Below are 21,834 nucleotides of genomic sequence, written 5' to 3' on the forward strand. Positions count from 1 at the left end.
TATAAATAATTGCAATAGAGAGGAGGCTTTGGAATGCCTGTGTTTCAGTGATTCTCCGGATATTTCTAGAAGAGATAGAAACGCTCTGAAACGAGCGACTGATTCACGGGTTGCTTCGAATCCTTTAAATTTGTCTATAGTTGGAGGTGAACAGGAACTTGAAGGCCAATCTTTAATTCCTTTTTCAAATTTGAATGATGTGGCAGGACCGAGTGGTATACAGACGGGTATTGAATGTAGATCAGATAGAGATATGATTGCTGCTCATGGCCTAATTGATTTGGTTGATTCTGACCCTAAAGTTTAAATCCTAATGAATCTCAGTTTCCAGCCTCTTAGATGTATCTTGTTTTTTTGTCCTTTTCTTTTTTCTCTCTCTTTCTCTTATATATTTATTTATCTTTACTTGTTCTTTTTTCTGTTTATTTTTTTTCTCTCTTTTTGTCTAGTTGTTGCTTTTATTTTATTGCTTTATTTTTGTTTTCTTTTTGTTGTTGTTTCTCTCTATTTTATCTGTGTTACATTTGAGGCATGATTATGTTTCTGTTTTAATTTGTTTTTTTTGTTTCTTACAAAAGCCTCTTTTCCTTCTATTTTAACTTTTTTTTCTTTTTCCTCTCTTCTTTTTTCCCATTTATATATTAACATGGTTCTTGAGGAGGAAAGGGAGGGAAGGTGTCTGATATTTGACACATGGAATGCATGCAGCGTGGTAAATAAAAAGACAGAAATAGAGGCTTTATTATTTCAACATAAAGTTGATATCTTGTCCATCACGGAGACATGGTTGTCAGATAAATTTAAAGTATGGGAGTTCTTTGGTTATAATACATATAGAGCAGATCGAGATGCTCACGGTGGTGGTACTGTTCTTTTGGTGAGACAGGAGATCATGGTAAACACAATTAAATTTAAAACCGCTGTCTCTCCTTTTTTTGATGTTGTGGGTGTAACTATTCAAACTTTAGATGGTCCTAGAGCAGTCATCTCTATTTACGCCCCTCCTGGGATACAAATTCCGTATAATATTTGGATGAAATTCTTTGAGGAAGCTACTAGTTATGGACCTTTAATTGTGGGAGGTGATTTCAATGCACACTCATTTTCTTGGGGTGCTACCTTTAATTCCCCTAGAGGTTCTGATTTGATGGAGATATTCGATATTTTTTCTCTTTTCTCTTTTAATGATTCTGAACCTACTCGTATTGATAGAGCTGGTAGGAGGAATAATAATCTCGATTTAATATTAATTTCAGACACGTTAATTGCTCAGGCACTCGCTGAAGTTACAAGTGATTTATATGGATCTGATCATCTGCTGGTTATCTCGAAATTCGACCTAAGTCCTAAGTATGTTGGTTCTAGTTCTACTAGAATTAAGTTTAAAAATTTGGACTATAGCGTTCCTATAGGAACGCAAGAAAGGATTGGATAAATAATCAAACTCAGGAATATAGAGCCCGTTTTAAAGAGATAGATCAGGAGGTGAAGTGGTTTTTGAGGGGGAAAAAAAGGAGTCTTTTATCTCATTCTGTGATTCTGTCTCTCCTTCTGAAGGGATGTCTAGAACGTGGAAGACTGTAGGATCCTTTCTAAATAAAAATTCCCCTTCATACACCAATATTTGTAATGATCCTTCCTCTGCAGATTTTCAAAAATTGAGATCGGAATTGGTTAGCAATGACGTCTCATATTATGAATCAACTCCTCTAAATGATGATGTAGGAGACTTTAAAGAATTTAATAATCCTTTTTTTGAGTTGGAATTTGATAGTGCTTTGTCGGATTGTAAGAAAGGTTCTGCCCCAGGATTAGATGGTATATCTTACGATTTTATTCTGAAATTATCAAGATTCATGCGGGTTTTTTATTTAAAATTTTTAATGAAATGTTTACTCGCGCTATATACTCCACATGTTGGAGAGATACTAGAGTTTTATTTATTCCCAAACCAGGTGGAAAAGGTTTTAGACCTATTTCTCTCACCTCATCTCTTTGTAAATTATTTGAAAAATTGATTCAGAAAAGATTGGAATTTTTAGCCGAATCTAATAATTGGATTCCTTCTAACCAGTTTGGATTTAGGAGGGGGAAATCAGTTCTGGATTGTGTATCGACGGTGACAGCCGATATATCTAACGGTTTTGTTAATAAAGAAAGCACCTTAGTATTGTCAATTGATATAAAGGGGGCTTTTAATTGTGTTCTCCCCGAATTCCTTTTGAAACAACTGCGTAAACTAAAGGTTCCTTTTAAACTATACAATTTTATTCGGTTTCTTATCAGTGAAAGAAACTTATTTTTTTCTCCTGACTTGAATAGTTCTGAAACTTCTTATGTAGGTGTACCACAAGGTGGAGTTCTTTCCCCTATTTTATTTAATATCTATCTTATGAATTTATTTGAGCAATTACCTATTGGTGTTAAAGCCTCAATGTATGCAGATGATCTGTTAATCTATGTTAGATTCACTTCTGTTGAAGATGCTTTAAGATTATTGAGTTCTGCGGTTGAGATACTTTCTGTTTGGCTGAGTGACTTAGGTTTATCTATTTCTCTTCCAAAGTGTCAATCGATTTTATTTTCACGTTCTATTCCTGATGAAATGAATATAACACTAGAGGTTTTAAACTCTACAATACACGTTGAAAAAACCCTCATGTATCTGGGATTTCTACTGGATAAGAGATTAACATGGGATCCACATATTAAATATATCGCTTCAAAGGCTAGTAAAGCTATTAACGCTCTTAAAGCTATGGCTAGAGTTTCTTGAGGAGCTCACCCTTCTGCATTACTTCTCGCTTATAAGGGTTTTGTAAGGGCACATTTGGAGTGGGGAGCACAATTATTTGCTCATGCAAGTAATAAATCCCTCAAAATTTTAGATAAGTTACAATATGAAGCCTTAAGAGTGGTACTTGGTTGTATGAGCTCTACTCCTATCAGTATACTATTATCCGAATGTAATGAGCCTACCTTAGCAACTCGTAGAAAATTATTATTGGACAAATTTTTAGTACGTAGCTTTTCTACAAAATCTAACATTCTAATTCCACGACTTAGACTTTTATATGAAAAATCTTTAACTAGAAGGGGAAGGGAAATTAAATTTGATAAATTTCCTCTTTTTAGTAGATTTGAATATATTAAAGATTTAACTAAGGACTCTCTATGTTTAAATATATTCTCTTACTTTGATCTTTCTTGGCAAAATTTGACACTAAATTCTCAGATTGACACTTCTACAGGATCTGAGATTAAGTCACCTAAAAATCCGAATGAAATGTTGAAACAAATTCTAAATATTAACTATGCAAATTGTACTAATATCTATACAGACGGAGCACGAAGTCAGAATGAAAATAAAGCTAAATAAGCTTATTTTGTTCCATCTTTAAATTTTGAATTTGGTGTGAGACTGAGTGATATGACTTCTGTCTTGTCAGCAGAACTATATAGCATATATTTGACTTTGAAATTTATATCAACCTCAACTCTTTCCTATTTTCTTATTCTTTCGGATTCAAAATCAGCATTGGAGAACATTAGGGATGTTTTTAGGCTTAGAAATCCTCACCCGACTACCATTAAAATTAGACATTTATTAGGCACTATACTCTCTAAAGATATAAATATTGATTTTCTTTGGATTCCATCCCATGCGGGTATTACGGGTAACGAAGAAGCGGATAGAATTTCCAAATTTTTTCTCTCATTAAATTTAGAAAGATTTTCTGGTACACCAGTATGTGATCTAATTAACAAATTAATTAAAGATAATTATATTTATTATAAAAATAATTGGCCCTTTGAGAGGAAACCGAATTCTGCAAATCCATATTTTCACGAAATTAAATTCACAGATAAGAGACCATGGTTTGATGGTTTTAATGTCAAAAGAAAATTTTTAAACAATGTTACAAGGATGAGGACTTCTCATGTGTGTACAGGGGAACATTTCCAAAGGATGAAATGGACTTTGGATTTGAGTTGTTTATGCGGTGAGGAATTAAAGACATTAAATCACATTTTTTTGGAGTGTCCAAATTTATCACCTGGTCGTCCTGCATTTTTTGGCTTCATTAACAGTAACATTTCAAACTTTAATCCAGATAACTTTAATTTTCAGAGTCTATTCTTCCATCCAAATATAGATTTGGTTATGGAATTTGGAAAATTTCTGCAACTGGGAAATATTATTCTATAAGTTAAATAACTTTCGTTAATGTTTCAGATGTTTATTGTTATTTATTTTTATTGTTTACATTGTAGATATTTTTTTATTTTTATTTATGCCTGGTGGGACGGAATGGTAGCTACGGCATTGCCGTATCTCCCTCTCTCCTCTCCTTCTCCACTCCAATAGACAAGTGTGGTTATGATCTACACTCATACATAGTTTATGGTGGTGAACACAGCTATGGACATTATGGACCTTTTAATGTAGTGTGATTACGATCGTAATCACACTACACATCCCTAACGGATGGGTGAACTACAAAAATACGACGAATTCGTCGTTACTTCGTCGTCATTTCGTATTTCGTTAGAAAAATTCGATAATTAGGTAAAAACAGTTAAAGAAAACTATTGAAATTAATAAAGGAATATCCCAGGATTAAATTTATCTATTTTTTAGGATAAATTAACGTTAAATTATTGAGAAATTAATGTTTAAAGTAGAAAATGTCAGTTAAGTGCAGGATGTACGTGTGTGTAAGATCGATATTAGAATAAAATGTTGATATGTCGCCACGCATTTTGCGCGACAGATGGCGGAGGTGACATTTGTCCATGTCTTCAAATTACATGCTTTATTACAGAAAAATAAAAAAAGGAAACATAATTTTTATTCTGTAAAATATAACAATATAATTCTAGAAATTGTATATTGAAATTAACCTTTTTTTAATTTAATCAATTCCAAACACAATTATTAGTATATTTAATAGAATAGAATATAAAAAATAAAAAAGCAGAAAATAAATAATTATACTAAGAAAAATAAAATAGGCAATTTTTTCCCGTTTTTCTTAAGTTATAAGAAAATTTACTTTTTAGACCAATTAAAATGAGATTCTAACTCCTCCTACTTTATGAAAGCAATTTTTTTAGCCATTGGTTCAACATTACAAAAAGAGAGTGAATATTTAATTTTTCAAAGGTTACATTTAGTATTAACCAACTAAGAAAAAAAGACTTCTGGCCAATAAAAATAAACTCCTCCTATTTTTAAAATGCAATATTTTATTTATTAGTTGAGTTAAACAAAATGGAAAAAATAATTAATATTTGAAAAATAAAACATATAATACCAACCCACAAAAAAAAATTGATGATTTAGACCAATAAAAATAATAAACAAACTCCTCCCATTTTCAAAATCAATTTTTCTATTTGTTGGTTGAGTTAAACTACTAATAAACTACTAAGAAAAAATTAATATTTAAAAAATAAATCACAAAATTCTAACCCTCAAAAGGAAAAATGGATAATTTAGACCAATTAAAATAAAATTTAAACTCCTCCTTCTTAAAGAAACTTATTCTTTATTAAAAAAAAATAAGTGCCTTCAATAGAACAAAATGGAGAAAATATTAATATTTAAAAAATATAAAATTTAGTCCCAACCCCCAAAAAGAAAAATGGATGTTTAAGACCAATTAAATTAAATTTTTAACTCCTCCCTCTTAATAAAAGCTATTTTTTATTCGTAGGGTTCAATAGAACAAAATGGAGACAATATTAATATTCAAAAAATATAAAATTTAGTCCTAACCCTAAAAAGATAAAATGGATGTTTAAGACCAATTAAATTAAATTTTAAACTCCTCCCTCTTAATAAAAGCAATTTTTTATTCGTGGATTCAATAGAACAAAATGGAGAAAATATTAATATTTAAAAAATATATAAAATTTAGTCCCAACCACTTACAAAAAAATAGACTGCTACTAGCCAATAAAAAAGATTTAAACTTCTTCTATTTTTAAAATCAACTTCTCTATTTTTTGGTTAAGTTAAACAAAATGGAGAAAATAATTAATATTTGAAAAATAAAACGTATAATTCCAACCCCTAAAAGAAAAAATAAAGTCTTTTGAACAATATAAAATTAACTTGAAACTTAAACATTTTGTTTAACTTAACCAGCAAATAGAAAAGTTGATTTTGAACATAAAATAGGAGTTTGAATCTTTTTTTATTGGCTAATAGCAGTCTATTTTTTGTGAGGGGTTGGGACTAAATTTTATATTTTTTGAATATTAATATTTTCTCCATTTTGTTCTATTGAACCCCACGAATAAAAAATAGCTTTTATTAAGATGAAGGAGTTTAAAATTTAATTTAATTGATCTTAAACATCCATTTTATCTTTTGGAGGTTGGGACTAAATTTTATATTTTTTGAATATTAATATTTTCTCCATTTTGTTCTATTGAACCCCACGAATAAAAAATAGCTTTTATTAAGAGGAAGGAGTTTAAAATTTAATTTAATTGATCTTAAACATCCATTTTATCTTTTGGAGGTTGGGACTAAATTTTATATTTTTTGAATATTAATATTTTCTCCATTTTGTTCTATTGAACCCCACGAATAAAAAATAGCTTTTATTAAGAGGAAGGAGTTTAAAATTTAATTTAATTGATCTTAAACATCCATTTTATCTTTTGGAGGTTGGGACTAAATTTTATATTTTTTAAATATTAATATGTTCTCCATTTTGTTCTATTGAAGGCACAAATAAAAAAAAAGTTTCTTTAAGAAGGAGGAGTTTAAATTTTATTTCAATTGGTCTAAATTATCCATTTTTCCTTTTGGGGGTTAGAATTTTGATATTTATTTTTTAAATATTATTTTTTTCTCCATTTTGTTTAACTCAACCAACAAATAGAAAAATTGATTTTGAAAATGGGAGGATTTTGTTTATTATTTTTATTGGTCTAAATCATCCATTTTTTCTTTCGGGGTTGGTATTATATGTTTTATTTTTCAAATATTAATTATTTTTTCCATTTTGTTTAACTCAACTAATAAATAAAATATTGCATTTTAAAAATAGGAGGAGTTTATTTTTATTGGCCAGAAGTCTTTTTTTCTTAATTGGTTAATACTAAATGTAACCTTTGAAAAATTAAATATTCACTCTCTTTTTGTAATGTTGAACCAACGGCTAAAAAAATTGCTTTCATAAAGTAGGAGGAGTTAGAATCTCATTTTAATTGGTCTAAAAAGTAAATTTTCTTATAACTTAAGAAAAACGGGAAAAAATTGCCTATTTTGTTTTTCTTAGTATAATTATTTATTTTCTGCTTTTTTATTTTTTATATTCTATTCTATTAAATATACTAATAATTGTGTTTGGAATTGATTTAATTAAAAAAAGGTTAATTTCAATATACAATTTCTAGAATTATATTGTTATATTTTACAGAATAAAAATTATGTTTCCTTTTTTTATTTTTCTGTAATAAAGCATGTAATTTGAAGACATGGACAAATATCACCTCCGCCATCTGTCGCGCAAAATGCGCGGCGACATTTCAACATTTTATTCTAATATCGATCTTACACACACACATACATCCTACACTAAAACTGACATTTCCTACTTTTAACATTAATTTCTCATTAATTTAACGTTAATTTATCCTAAAAAATAGATAAATTTAATCCTGGGATATTCCTTTATTCATTTAAATAGTTTTCTTTAACTGTTTTTACCTAATTATCGAAATTTTCTAACAAAATACGAAGTGACGACGAAATTACGACGAATTCGTCGTATTTTCGTAGTTCACCCATCCGTCAGGGGATCTACATTCGTGTTTGGTTTATGGTGGTGAACTCTGAACATTATAGACATTATAGACCTTCTTTTAAAGTGAATTAAAGTGATACTTCGTCCAATAACCTTATATAAAGTGCTATCAATTCAATCTGATTATAACTAAATACCTTCTGTGATATAGTGTTTTGCCTACATGCTTTGCAAAAAGCCATTAAATCAACAAAAACAAAAAAATTTTGACGGTCCGTTAATGTCTTAATCGAGGTTGGTGGAACCGGGCATGTATCTCTAAAACTATTAAAGCAATTTTAATGTTCTTTGTCGCAAATTGTCAGGAATTTAGTTGTTTTAGCTACATGATTTATTTTTTTTTAAATTACTCAGAATTTTATACACTTTCCTTTTTATAACTAGAGTACTACCGACAGAAGTGGGCCACATTTTGGTTTTCATGTGTTAGAATATTCAGAAATTAACATTTCTGAACACTTATTGCGTTTATTTGTAGAGAAAGGGGTTACCTAACTTTTGGCAAATACACATTTTAAAATTTTTAATTTTAACACATACATATTGTTTAACATCGTTATGCCAAAAAAGATAAATTTGCGATATCACGATTTTGTACACAGAAGTGGGCCGCTCAAGTTTTTTATCTAGAATAAGTAAAAGGATCAAGCACTATGATTATTTATGTTAAATAATTAATTTTTTCGATAAATAGTATTGTAAAACCAAGCACAAGCAGTGCGTTCCGAAATTTGATTAATTTCACAGCCCCACAAAAAAAGAAAAGTACCCTGCGCGAAAGTCCACAGTACCATACCTCTATGTATTTTGATGCGCTGAACACGAATCCAAAGTCAGATTTGCTCCATCACGTCAGGATTTTTTTTTAACCTCAAAAAACATGTCAGATTTTATGTAATTTATGTAAAATACAAAATTTTTAAAAAATTGATTAGATTTTTCTCAAACTTGTTTTTCGGGGGTTTTTAAGATCGCTGATTACATATCTGCAGTCAGTTTTTAAAAATTCAAAATGGCGGATCCAATATGGCGGACAAATTAAAAACTTTTGTTGGATTTTCACATTACTTGGTATATGTATAGGGGTTTTCGGGGTCGCTGATTACAAATTTGCAGTCAGATTTTAAAAATTCAATATGGCGGTCATTTTTTCGAAAATTGATTTCTTTTTCTTTAAAATGGGTACTCACTAACATTTATGCAGCAGGAATTGCAGATTTTTTGTAACCTGAATGCCTAAATTAAAATGTATTTATCGAGACGACATCTAGGAACATTTCTAGAGAATTAGGCATAATTTCTGGATGAAGTTCAATTCAACAATTGCAGAATACTTTTCTCTTGAACGCAGGCCTGCTAGGACATAATACTGTATTGTATTTCCGTTGTGCTTTGGCACAATATAGACCTTTTCATTTAAGACCGGAAGTTGAAGCTACGCCATAACAGACGGCGCGATTTCAAAATTTTCGAGCAACTTTGTGTCAGAATGTATATTGTGCTAATAACAATTCAAATAAAAAACTCAATGAAAATGATATTCCAGAAGCAAAATTAATGTATAAACAGGTAGAGAAAAATACTGTAGCTGTCAATTAAAAATATGGTTATAAAGCCGAAGTCAGTATTTAAAGGGTAAAAAAGTCTATATTGTTTATATGTAAATAAGGTTATTAGCCTGGCCGCGATTTGTTAAGATAATTTTTAATCTGGTGATATCATTGAGCGCCGGGCACAAAAAGTTTTCTTTTTACCTAGAGAAACAAATACGAAAATACTTAAGTTGATCTATAAATAATTAATAGACCCAAAAACTTAATAATATTATAGAAGGGAGATTTTAATGACATTTTGAATTTTAATATTAATTTCATAAAGTTTTGAATATCTCGGATTATTGTTTATGGATTTTTATGAAATTTACACATTTTTTAGGTAAAAAGTGTACTTCAAAATAAAAATAATGTTAATAAAAAAATTAGTTTTTAAATAAAAATTTTTTTAAAAAATTGTTAAACAATTTTTTTTATTATTTACTCATCTCTGAGAAGTGTTATTAACATATTTGGAAACCTTATGAATTCACCTTTAATTTAATAAAACAAAATTGATGAAGACTCATCTGGTTCCGGAGATATTGGAGTTTTTGTGAAAAAGACTAGCTGCAGCAACAAGGTGAGCTTCGAATAAAAACCCAAAAGTTCTTGCTCATCTAATTTTTTTTTTTGGTATCGTTTCAGTGAAGCCATACAATAATTTAATGACAAAAATTTTCGATTTTTTTCATTTCGGATATTTAAAAAATCTTCATTTGTTAGTGAGTTAGGCAAATTCTACCAAAATTGAGTAGAAATAGACTAAACTTCGATAATATAGAAAAATTTAACTACAAACATCTAAATTTCAAATGGTTCTGCAGATTTTCGGTATAACTGGATACAAATTCTATGTCAGATTTTTAAAATTCAAAATAGCGGATCATCGTATATGGCAGACGATTTGGTAAATCTGACATCATATTCGCATTCAGTTGTACCGAAAATACACAGAAGTATTTAAAATTTATATCCTGGTTTGTAGTAATATTCTTCTTCATTATTATCAAAGGTTTGTTTGTTTTTACTTAGTTTTCAAAGAATTTGCCAAACTCAGTAAACAGAATGAACAATTACTCAGAGGAAAATGAAAATAATTTAAATTTCAAAAATGTATTTTAAAGAAGAAAAGTAGCGTCTTCAGATGAAATATTGAACTTTTGGCATAACAATTATTTTTTGATGTTAAAAAACTGGTCTTTCGCACTTTTAAGTTAAAATACCTCGAAAACCTGACGTGCAGGGTCTACTATGACGCTGGATTCGGAATTATTACGTTGAAACTTTTGAAAAATTATTCTTTGATTCTTGTAAATACTGTCGGCCTGTGGTAGTGTGGTACAAACAGTTTCTAAATTTTAGAAAAATTGATGATAAACGACAATTTCTTCATCAATTTTGGAAATTTTTAAGGCTCTACAGTAATTTTCTGTGCTTTTTACCATAGAAAATCTTTGTCGATGCTAAAAAAAATTTGAATCCTCCGGCTGCTACTCTTGAAAAAATTGTTTTTCCATAGAATTTCTTTAAATTTTAAGAAAATATCTCTTCGGGTGCCCTTTAAATGTGGTAAAAATTTGAAAACCCTTTGCGATGCTAAATTTTGAGATATTGAAGTTCAAACTTTAACTTTTACATGCGATTATGTTAAAAATAAAAAATGTCAACTACAATATCTCGTTTTTTGACATGGCAAAGAGTTTTGAAATATTTACCACATTTAAATATTTACAAAGAAACATTATCTCAAAATTTGAAGAAAATCTATTGAAAATCAATTTTTTCAAGAGTAGCAGCCGGAGATATACCTAAAATTTTTGATTTAAAAATTAATTTTTTTATTAACTTTATTTTTATTTCAAATTACAAATTTTTACCTGAAAAATGTGTAAATTTTATAAAAATCTACGAACAATATTCCGAGATATTCAAAATTTTATAAAATTAATATTAAAATTCAAAAAGGCGTATCTTTAACAATTTTTGAATTAAAAAAAAATTTTAGGGAAAGAAGTCTCTTATATATATACATATATATTATATTTTTGGTATAGCTATACAGAAAAGAACTATTTTCTTTAAAGAAACATTAAAAATTGCTGCAAAAATGCAATAAAATCTCATTTTTCACATTCAATCAGTTTTTGGGTCCATTAATTATTCACACATTCACTTTATTATTTTTGTATTTGTTTTGTTAGATGAAAGGGAAACTTTTTCAGCCCGGCACTGATTGATATTAAATAATTTTACATAAATGGCCAGACTAAAGGTTATGTTATGTTATGAACATAACCTTACCCAAAGGTCTCATTTTCGATATACTTGACAAGTTTTGCAATTACTTCGAATATTTTCATTCCTAATATTTTATTTTTTAAATGTTAAACGGTTTTGGGAAAGAAATAAAGTAATAATTTTCAGTCAAATAAGACTTGCAACGAGCATCACTTTTGCAATTCCCAAAACAATATTTTTTTTGTGCATCAATTTTTTTCCTTTGTGGATTATTTTTCTCAGGGATACTGCTCATTTTTAATACACGCTTATTTTTTTCTACATTCATTAGTAATATTTTTTAATTACTTTTCACTATTAGCACTGTGCATTTTGTACAAAAAGTGCTCGAAACTTTGTCGGAAGTTATATATATACTCCGCGCTTGCGCAGTACAGATTCCTTAAATGAAAAGGTCTATTAATCCTGCTGCTTCGATAGATGTAGTAGGCGATGACAACTGCCCCGAAATGGGATGTGTAGAATTATTTGCTTCCTGTCTATCGAAGTAACGAAGCCAGCGAAGGCGCGCTGCCTTGCAGGGGGACGTTAGGGTGTGAGGATGATACCGTAGTGTGTCCGACGACGAGTTGATAATGTCCTCGTCAAAGTCGGAAAGCTCTCATACTTAGGCCTAGGGAGGTATGAGGGTTATCACCCCTAGGACGGTGGACTCGCCTGCGATCAGACCAGGATCCCTAGCGTGCGGGCATTTTCCTAAATATCATGGCTTTCAAAAATCAAAACAATAAAAAAACTTCAAACGCTTCAAAAGTTCTATTTGGAGTGTCAACCTCACAACATACATGTGACAGCAATGCAGATGTATTTTGTTACGTATGCGGACAATTTTATATCCCGAAAAATCGCAAATTAATTAATAAAAACATTAAACAAATTTACAAAGATTGTTTTGACTTTGAGATAGTCAATCAGAATGAAAAATGGGTTCCAAATACAATCTGCAGTTCCTGCTACACAATGTTAACTCATTGGAATGATACGAAAGAGGATAAACACCTGAAGTTTAAAAACCAACATTGTGGAAAAAACCATTGAATCGAGAAGATTGCTACTTTTGCATGACCAATGTAAAAGGCTATAGCCTTACAAAAATAAAAAAAAATAAAATAAAAGAATATAATTTACGCATGTGTAGTATCTGTGAAAAAACCCGAAATTTTAAGTCATTTAACTCTTTCTTCTGCAAATATGGAAATCGACAGTTCACCATTAGAGTATGTACTTTTCGATATAAGTGATGCGATTAGTAATATTGTAGAAGACAATGATGATATTTATATTCCAGATGGTTATCAGGAAGAAAAGGTTAAAGAAGGCTTTACGCAAGAAGAGCTTAGCAACCTCATCAGAGATTTGAAATTACCCAAAAATGGAGCAGAATATCAGATAGATAGAAAAATGCAAAAATAGAATATGCAGCTAGATATCTAGCTTCAGTTTTAAAAAAGAAAAATTTGTTATCTAAAGGCACCACAGCTTACTTTTATCGTGACAGAGAAAAGGAATTTCGGAAATATTTTACAAAAGACTTTCATTAAGTATCTTTTTTTTTACTTTTCTAAGCTTTCATTAGTATATTGTTCTGACATTGAAGGACTAATAAATGAATTGAAACCAAACATATATGAAGATCAACATATGACTAGAGGTTATTCATTGACTCTTCTAAAAGAAGTCTAAAGGCAGTGCTAATTCATAACACTAATGTTTTTGCTTCAATTCCCGTAGCCCATTCCACTGAACTTAAAGAAGATTATGAAAGTGTCACATTAGTTTTGAAGAAAATTAAATATAAAGAACACAATTGGCAAATTTGTTGAGATTTTAAAATTATAAGTATCATGTTGGGCCAACAAGCAGGTTTTACGAAAACACCTTGCTTTTTATGTTTGTGGGACAGTAGAGATAAAAAAAAACATTACGTACAAAAAGAATGGACCAAAAGAACATCCTTTACACCAGGTTCCAATAATATTATAAAAAAAACCTCTAGTTGATCCTACAAAGGTAATTCCACCACCTTTACATATTAAACTAGGGGTAATAAAACAGTTAGTAAAGTCTTTAAATAAAGAAGGGAAATGTTTCAAGTACCTGGAACAAAAATTTCCAGAGATATCTGATGCTAAATTAAAGGAAGGAATTTTTGGTGGGCCAGAATTCGCAAACTAGTAAAAGATGAAAAATTTATCACAGTAATGAGTAAAAAAGAGAAAGCTGCATTTGGCTTAGTTTTAAGGGAGTTATTGAAAACTTTCTTGGCAACCATAAGAGCGAGAATTGGGAACTAATAGTGAATGTTATGATCAAAAACTTTCAAAAATTGGGATGCTTGATGAGTTTGAAGCTCCATTTCCTACATTTACATCTAAGTTACTTTCCCAAAAATTTAGGAGACTACAGCGAGGAACAGGGAGAACGGTTTCATCAAGATATTAATGAAATGGAGAGCAGATATCAAGGCAGATGGGACGTAAATATGATGGCTGACTATTGTTGGATGCTAAAAAGGGATATTGTTCCAGGAAGAGTAAACTTAAAAAGAAAGTTTTCTTTTTAAGTTTACTCTTCCTGGAATTAACTACTGCACAGGTCTTTCGAAGCCAAACGAGTCCGTTACCATAAACAGACATAAATAAAAATTACATTATTTTCAAACGGACATATTGATTTTTCAAAATCTAATTGAAGATTTGTTATCAGTGATCCGAAAAACCACTGAGTACCCATTTTAAAGCAAAATAAATCAATTTTCAAAAAAATGACCGCCATATTGGATCCGCCAAATTGAATTTTTAACATCTGACTGCAAATCTGTAATCAGCGACCCCGAAAACCCCTATATACCAAGTAAAGTGAAAATCCACCAAATTTTTAATTTTTGGCCGCCATATTGGATCCGCCATTTTGAATTTTTAAAAACTGACTGCAGATTCGTAATCAGCGATCTTAAAAACCCCCAAGAAACAAGTTTGAGACAAATCTAATCAATTTTTAAAAAATTTTGTATTTTACATAAATTACATAAAATCTGACATGTTTTTTGAGGTTAGAAAAATATCCTGACGTGATGGAGCAAATCTGACTTTGGATTCGTGTTCAGCGCATCAAAATACATAGGGGTATGGTACTGTGAGCTTTCGCGCAGGGTACTTTTCTTTTTTTGTGGGGCTGTGTTTTTATTTGTTTTATAGCATCAAGTAATTTGTCGTAGTCAATGGGTTCATAGCCCGTCGGTTTACCCTTTCTTCGTGGCATGATTGTTAAAACATTAAAATTAATGCATAGAACCACTTCATTAGTTTATACAAAATCACTAAATGTCGAAACGAAACGTCAACACAGAAAAAAACTATACTTAAGGGGGGAAACCACATTAGAACGCTGTTTTTTAGCCGTTTTTCGCGAATTTTTTTTTAAAGTATGAATTTTTTTGAATGAAATAAAACATTTCCACTATGTTGCTCATATATTTAACTGTAACTCATATTTTTTTAAGCGTTTATATAAAAAATCTTCCAAATTGGGAGCTATTGCATATAGAGCTGCTCCGCCAGAGTTCATGACTGCCGTGCAGTCCGGAGCCCACAAATTTTGTCCGAAAGAAAAAAATCAAGTTTATTCACATTTTATAAATATTTTATTATTAAGTGAACTAACTTTTAAGTGAAAATATTGAAAATTGAAAAATTAACACTGCTTTAAAAAAAATTCGATTTTTTGCCTACTTTTTTGCAACTTTTTTATTTAAAAAAAGGTACTAAAATTTTTTTTTTCTTTTTAAGTTTAGTTCACTTAATAATAAATTTAATAACGAACAATTTCCAATTTTTTATTTTAAAATCGGTCAATAACTTTTTGAGCTACACTGCACGGCAATTTCAAAAATCCTGTTTTGAGAAAAACGCATTTGAAAAAAGTATCAAAAATTGATATTTATACAAAAAAAATTTTTTAAAGTGATTACACTTTAATCGGCTATTCCAACACTATATATATATCCCTTCATGTGCTTCATAAGTAGCATGTAAGTCTAATAATTCCTCTTTTCGTGACTTTCTGCTTTCCTTAGTCTCAAGAGTGCTACACCTATTCTACTAATCTACGGTAACCTGGAGCGCGCTCCGTTCATCACTAGTGCAGCAAGGACGTCGAATTTTGCTCTAAAAACTTTTTTAGCCTATTTTTGAATACCTTAACTAACAATTTATGCAAAAAAGAAAAAATCGATTTTTTCGGACGTCTAATGTGGTTTCCCCCCTTAAAATGAGTATCATATGATACTCATTTTGAAGTGCAACAAAAATGATACCCCTTCGACTCATTCTGAGTTTCTGGGGAAAAGACTCAAAATGAGTAAAAAGCGGTATCATTTTAGGTTTATGATAATATTACAATAACGTTGGAATAACTGGGAATAATGTATAAAAATATGAATTAAAATAATTGTTTTTCATGAATAAACACTTTGCACTTGTCAAAACATTAATACTTAAAGTCGATTTATCGCATTTATGAGAAATGAAAAACGAATTTTTAGGTTAGACATTTGTGAATTGACTGACAGGGATGGGCAACCATATGTCATTTCACTCATTTTGAGTCACTTGAAGTTGCCGATTACTCATTTCGAGTCACTTGAAGTTGCCGATTACTCATTTCGAGTCACTTGAAGTTGTCGATTAGTCATTTCGAGACCGACTTCCAAATGCGTTGCAACAAAAGTGAGTCGAGTTTTTTTCTGTGAATGCAGTGGCCCACTCCTGTTTTCAGAAAATGGCCCACTTCTGTCCACAAGCATAATTTGACGAGAAATAACGTGACCATAACACCTCGCGACAATATGAAACAGTCTCTTTAATTTTTTGAAGGTTAGGTCTAATACTATTATAAAGGCTATTTACCCGATTGAATTCGATGAATAACTTATGTAAACAACGATAACTTTTACCATGAGAAAAAATAAATAATTTCTGGAACTAATTGCTGGAGAACACAATTGTAAGTCGCACACTTAAATAACCAACTGAAAATCGACCTTCTGTTCATAACAAAAGAAAAAAAATTTCGGTTGACAGATATGTCACTTATAAAACCAAAAACGGGGGGTGAACCACTTCTGTCAATCCTACTCTACTTTTACGGTAAAATGTAATGTAAAGCGGCAAGTTTCAAAAAACTGATTTTTTGCACCTATTTTGTGATAAGATAGAACGTGATATGCCTTCTTTTTCGACTAATTTAACTGGACTATCAAGGAACATAGGATTTATTATTGCAATTGAAAAACAAAACTTTGCATACTTTATGCAACAATGGCTTTATTGTCACTGCATGCTACCTGTGCCGACAGGCGAAATTCACTTGCAAATCGGCGTGCAAGTTTTCTTCTTAACCGTTTTTGCTAGAACCAAAATCGAAATATTTTCTTAATCTGGGACTAGAACAAACTCTGCGCGCTACGCGCGCCCATTCAAATTTTTTTAACTATAAACTTCTATGCTACAAATTAAATTTTATACCAATACCACAACATAATTTTAAATTTTAAACATTTTTTCAGGTATTTGATTATTTTTATAAAATATAATAAACTCATTCAGAGTAATTCAACTATTTTCAAGAATATCAATATTCGTCACAAGAATTCTTTTTTTTCAAAAGTAATAAAATTTTTTAAAGAAATTCAATTATTCTTAAAAAATGTTATTCTTAAAAAATTATTATTATTTATTATATAATTATATTATTATTAAGAGTCTAGTCTCTTTCAGTATAATCAAGTTATATCTTTTGGTGTTGTTAGCAGAGAGAAATATTTGTATTTTTTAAAATTTACACTGATCTTTCCCTTCAATGTAATGTTTCACATTTGAAATCCCAAAGGAATTCAACATAACAAAATAAACTAAATTAAGAAAAGTCCAAAATTTCTTTATAAACATAATTTTTTATATATATATTACTTCTATTTTCTCCTAAAAATATTTTTACGGAATCAAATGATTTTACTCTTGATAATGCAACATACATCTGACCATGATTAAAAACATCTCGTCTTAAATCAATGAATATTTTATTAAATGTTTGACCTTGAGATTTATTAATGGTCATTGCGAAAGCCAATTTTATAGGAAACTGTCGTCTTTTAAAAGTAAATGGATATAAGTTTTCACAATATAAAGTTACTCGATGTAAAAAAACAATATTTCCACTCTTATCTCCGGTTAATATTTTACATTTAATAACATTATGTGATAAATCTAAAACAATTAACCTTGTTCCGTTACATAATCCTTCATTAATACTAAGATTTCTAATAAGCATTACAACAGAATTAATTCTTAAATGTAATTCATGTGGTGGTAAAGAAGGTGGAGAGAGAGTGTTTAAATATTCTGGTAATAAAACTTCAGAAAATTTTCCATTATCACAACTTTCAGTTGAATCAATACTTTTATATATTTTTTCACCTTTACTGTCTAAGAGATTTACCACCCTCTTATTAATATCATCAACGTCAACATTTCTTGGTGCTAAAATTGCACACATTGACAAATCTTTAAATTTTTTCTGTTGTATCAAATGACTATACATTTCTTCAGCAATATCTATATTTCCTTGTTAAATAATATGTTCTGGTAATTCGATGTTATCATCTATATCATTTAATTCGCCATTACCAACTTTAAGTAGAAATTCTACAAATTCTGTTTCCTCTGGTAAAGCTCTCATATTTTCTGTTAATGTGTATTTTGTGAAATGTTGCCATAAATGACTATTTTTTATTGATAAATTTATTATTTCTGATCTAGTACCTCGTTCTTTTATCGGTAAAATTTGTCGAAAATCTCCTCCTAGAATTACAATTTTTCCACCAAAAACTTCATTTGATTTCATTATATCTCTTAATAACTTATCCATAATTTCTAAGGCATATTTTGGAGCCATTGGTGCTTCATCCCAAATAAAAACATCAATATTTTTTAAAAATTGTCCTTCTTTTGACTGAACTTTAATATTTGAAGATGAATCATTGTACAATGGAACAGGTAAGCCTAAGACTTTATGTACAGTTTTCCCATTAGGAAGCAGTGTGGCAGCTATGCCTGTAAATGCCATGTTGCAAACATTTATTCCTTTACTTTTTAATAAATGCCATAAGGTAGTATATAAAAAAGTTTTTCCAGATCCTCCACAACCATTAATATATAAGCATTTAGAACTATTAGAAGAAGAATCTTTTATTACTTCAAGTATATAATCAACTATATTTTTTTGTTTAACATTTAATTTAGTATAATTCTGCTCTCCTATTTTTATATGTTCAAAAATATTTATATCATCAACCTGCGCAGGAAAATTTTCATCTATATCTAATAAACCCTGAAAATCGGTTAAACAATATCCTTCATTCAATAACATTGATTTTATATTTCTATAAGCTATTTTTTCAGCTTCAATATTGTCAATTTTTGAATAGTCTTCTGACATTTGACTTTTAAATTTCTCCCAAAGTTTTTCCGGATGTACAGGATGACAATGAATTAGAATTCTTACAAATAATTGTCGAAGTGAATGAGGCATCATCCATAAAGTAGCTTCTTCCATTGTCCTAATCCACTCACTATCATCTTCTATAAGTCCTAATGCCAAACAAGCAGATGTAAAAGATTCATGAATAACTCCATTAACTGTTCTTAAACTTTGGAAAGAAGTTACTCCTTTTACTGTAAGTAACAATAATCTAAGGTGAAATAATTCCAATTGGCGTGGATTAACTGAATACATTCTTCCCAATACTTTTTCTTTACGACTCCTTTTTTGCCATTCAAGAGTTTTTTTTATCCACGTATAATGTTCTGGTATTTGTGTATAATAATACTGACGAGCAGTACTATCACGCTCATTAAGTTTAAAAAAATCGAGCAATTTTGTATTTTTCTGTAAATCAAAAGAAACATTGTTATTATCTTTCCTTTCGCGAATAATAACATTCTGTTCATTTGGTAAATGTATGGGTAAACGATTTATACTATGGCTCTTTTTCCCTAAAGGTTTACTTAAAATTCTCCAAACAGCCTCAACAGGACCTACATACCTATTTTCTTCATAATGATTAATTTCATTGTGATTAACAGTTACCTCACCATTCGCATTTGTAATAATAATGGATGCAGCATCATGACCCTTGAAAATATATTTATATAGATATTTAACAGATTTAATACTTGAAACTATTTCCACATTTATATGGCAATTAAATATTTCCGAAAGTGTAGGGCAATATGGAACCACATTAGAATTGTCAACAACAAATCCATTTGGTCGCTCATACGTTTTATTATTATTTCTTCGACGACAACGAACATAACAGTTTTCTTCAATTGTAGTTTCTTCTTGGTAACTTTTTGGAAAATTTTTTGAACATTTACCATCAATTAAACACCAATCTCCACAAGGTCCGTGAATGTTATTTTGCATTATTATGTTATGCAAGGAAGGATTGATATTTTCATCAGGAATTTCTGCAGAAATATAACGATCAACACTTTCAACTGTTAATATTTTAGAATTTTCTTTTAATATAACTAACAAATGAATATGTGGTAATCCTCGCTTTTGAAATTCAATAACATAAACATAAGACTTAACCTCTCCAAATAATTTGTTGTCAACAATAACATTTAAAAGTTGTTTCACCTTCAATGCAAAAACTCTAGTTACTATATCAGGTCTATCAGAAGCAGTTTGATGAGGTAATAAATTTTCTTGTATCTCTTTCCAATTTGGATTACACGTCATTGTAATAAATAAATCTGGTCTACCATGACGACCAACAATAGCCATGGCATCCTGATATTGTTGCATCATATTACGAGGTGATCCTATAAAAGTGGAAGGCAATATAAGCATTTTTCCAACATGTACATCATTTTCTAACTCATTATTTTGTAAATAATCGATTAATCCTTGATATGTTTCACTTCTCAATTGAGCTTGATTGTTTGCACAAAATTGCAATCTATCTTTCTCTATTTTTACATAATTGTCAACTACCCATTGTTGAAACAATCTTCCCCCATATAAAAATTGATTAAATTCCTTATCTCTTATAGCAATTTTGTATTTACAATAGGCAGACCTAGAAATATTATGTTTTTTACTTCTAAAATCACTATCACTACGAAGCATATTAATATTATAACCTTTATTTCCAAGTGGATAAAATATGGGATAGATCCATGGTTCAACATTCGGATCTAAATTACTAACTGATTTCAGTTCCTTTGTAGACTTATTATAAACTGTTACATAAGATTCTGGTATTTCTCCTTCTGAGTTTGTATTGAAAATAGCAGCAACTTCATTGTAACTTTGATAATTATATCTTTTTTTATCAAAACCTTTTTTCAACGTGAACAATAGTTGTAACTCTGGAACATCTTCATTATTTTGTCTTGCTAATTCAGTTTCTATTTTAATTACTTCTGACATCATCATGTAAGATTTTGTGTATGCGTTTGAAGTTCTCATAATATTTTCTATATTTTGTAAAAGTTCTTTGTCCAAATTTTCGTTACTTTTTAATCTGTATCTGATTGATTCGTCAGGGTCATAAATAAATAATTGACCAAAACATGGATCCTCACCTTTATCCGGATATAAAGCACTATTAATTTGATAGTAAATTTGACCTTGAATTTTATAACAAAATGGCCCTCTTCTTCTGTTATTAAAATTAATTACATTAGCATTTAAAGATGCAAAAGAAAAAGAATTATTGTACAGCCTTATATTCTTTTTAAAATGACCAGATTTTTCATGAAGCCCTTTTAGCAAAAGCTTTAATTCATCTGGATATTGTATGGAAGTTAAAACAACACCTCCATGACTACAACAATCATTAAAACTAACTTTTCTACCAGCAACTTGTTCATCTTTAAAATGTTTAGCTTGACAATGTGTGCAATAATAATTCATTGGACCTAGATAATTTTCAACATTATTTGACTTAAATGTTTCATTATCATCTAAATCTATATTTAATATTTTCTTTGGAACAGAAATATTCAAATTTGAATTTATACTATTATATACCAGTTTCAACT

At 29.7% G+C, this 21,834-nt stretch overlaps 1 protein-coding gene across 2 annotated transcripts in view; it reads left to right on the forward strand.

Annotated features, from left to right (window-relative positions):
• The window catches only part of LOC122505980 (cAMP-dependent protein kinase type II regulatory subunit), a 214,285-nt gene that overhangs the window by 119,518 nt on the left and 72,933 nt on the right, over positions 1-21,834 (forward strand). The gene's annotated exons all lie outside the window — the stretch shown is intronic.

The sequence above is a fragment of the Leptopilina heterotoma genome, unplaced genomic scaffold, assembly GCF_015476425.1.
Source record: "Leptopilina heterotoma isolate Lh14 unplaced genomic scaffold, ASM1547642v1 Lhet_384, whole genome shotgun sequence".
NCBI classification, from domain to species: Eukaryota; Metazoa; Arthropoda; class Insecta; order Hymenoptera; family Figitidae; genus Leptopilina; species Leptopilina heterotoma.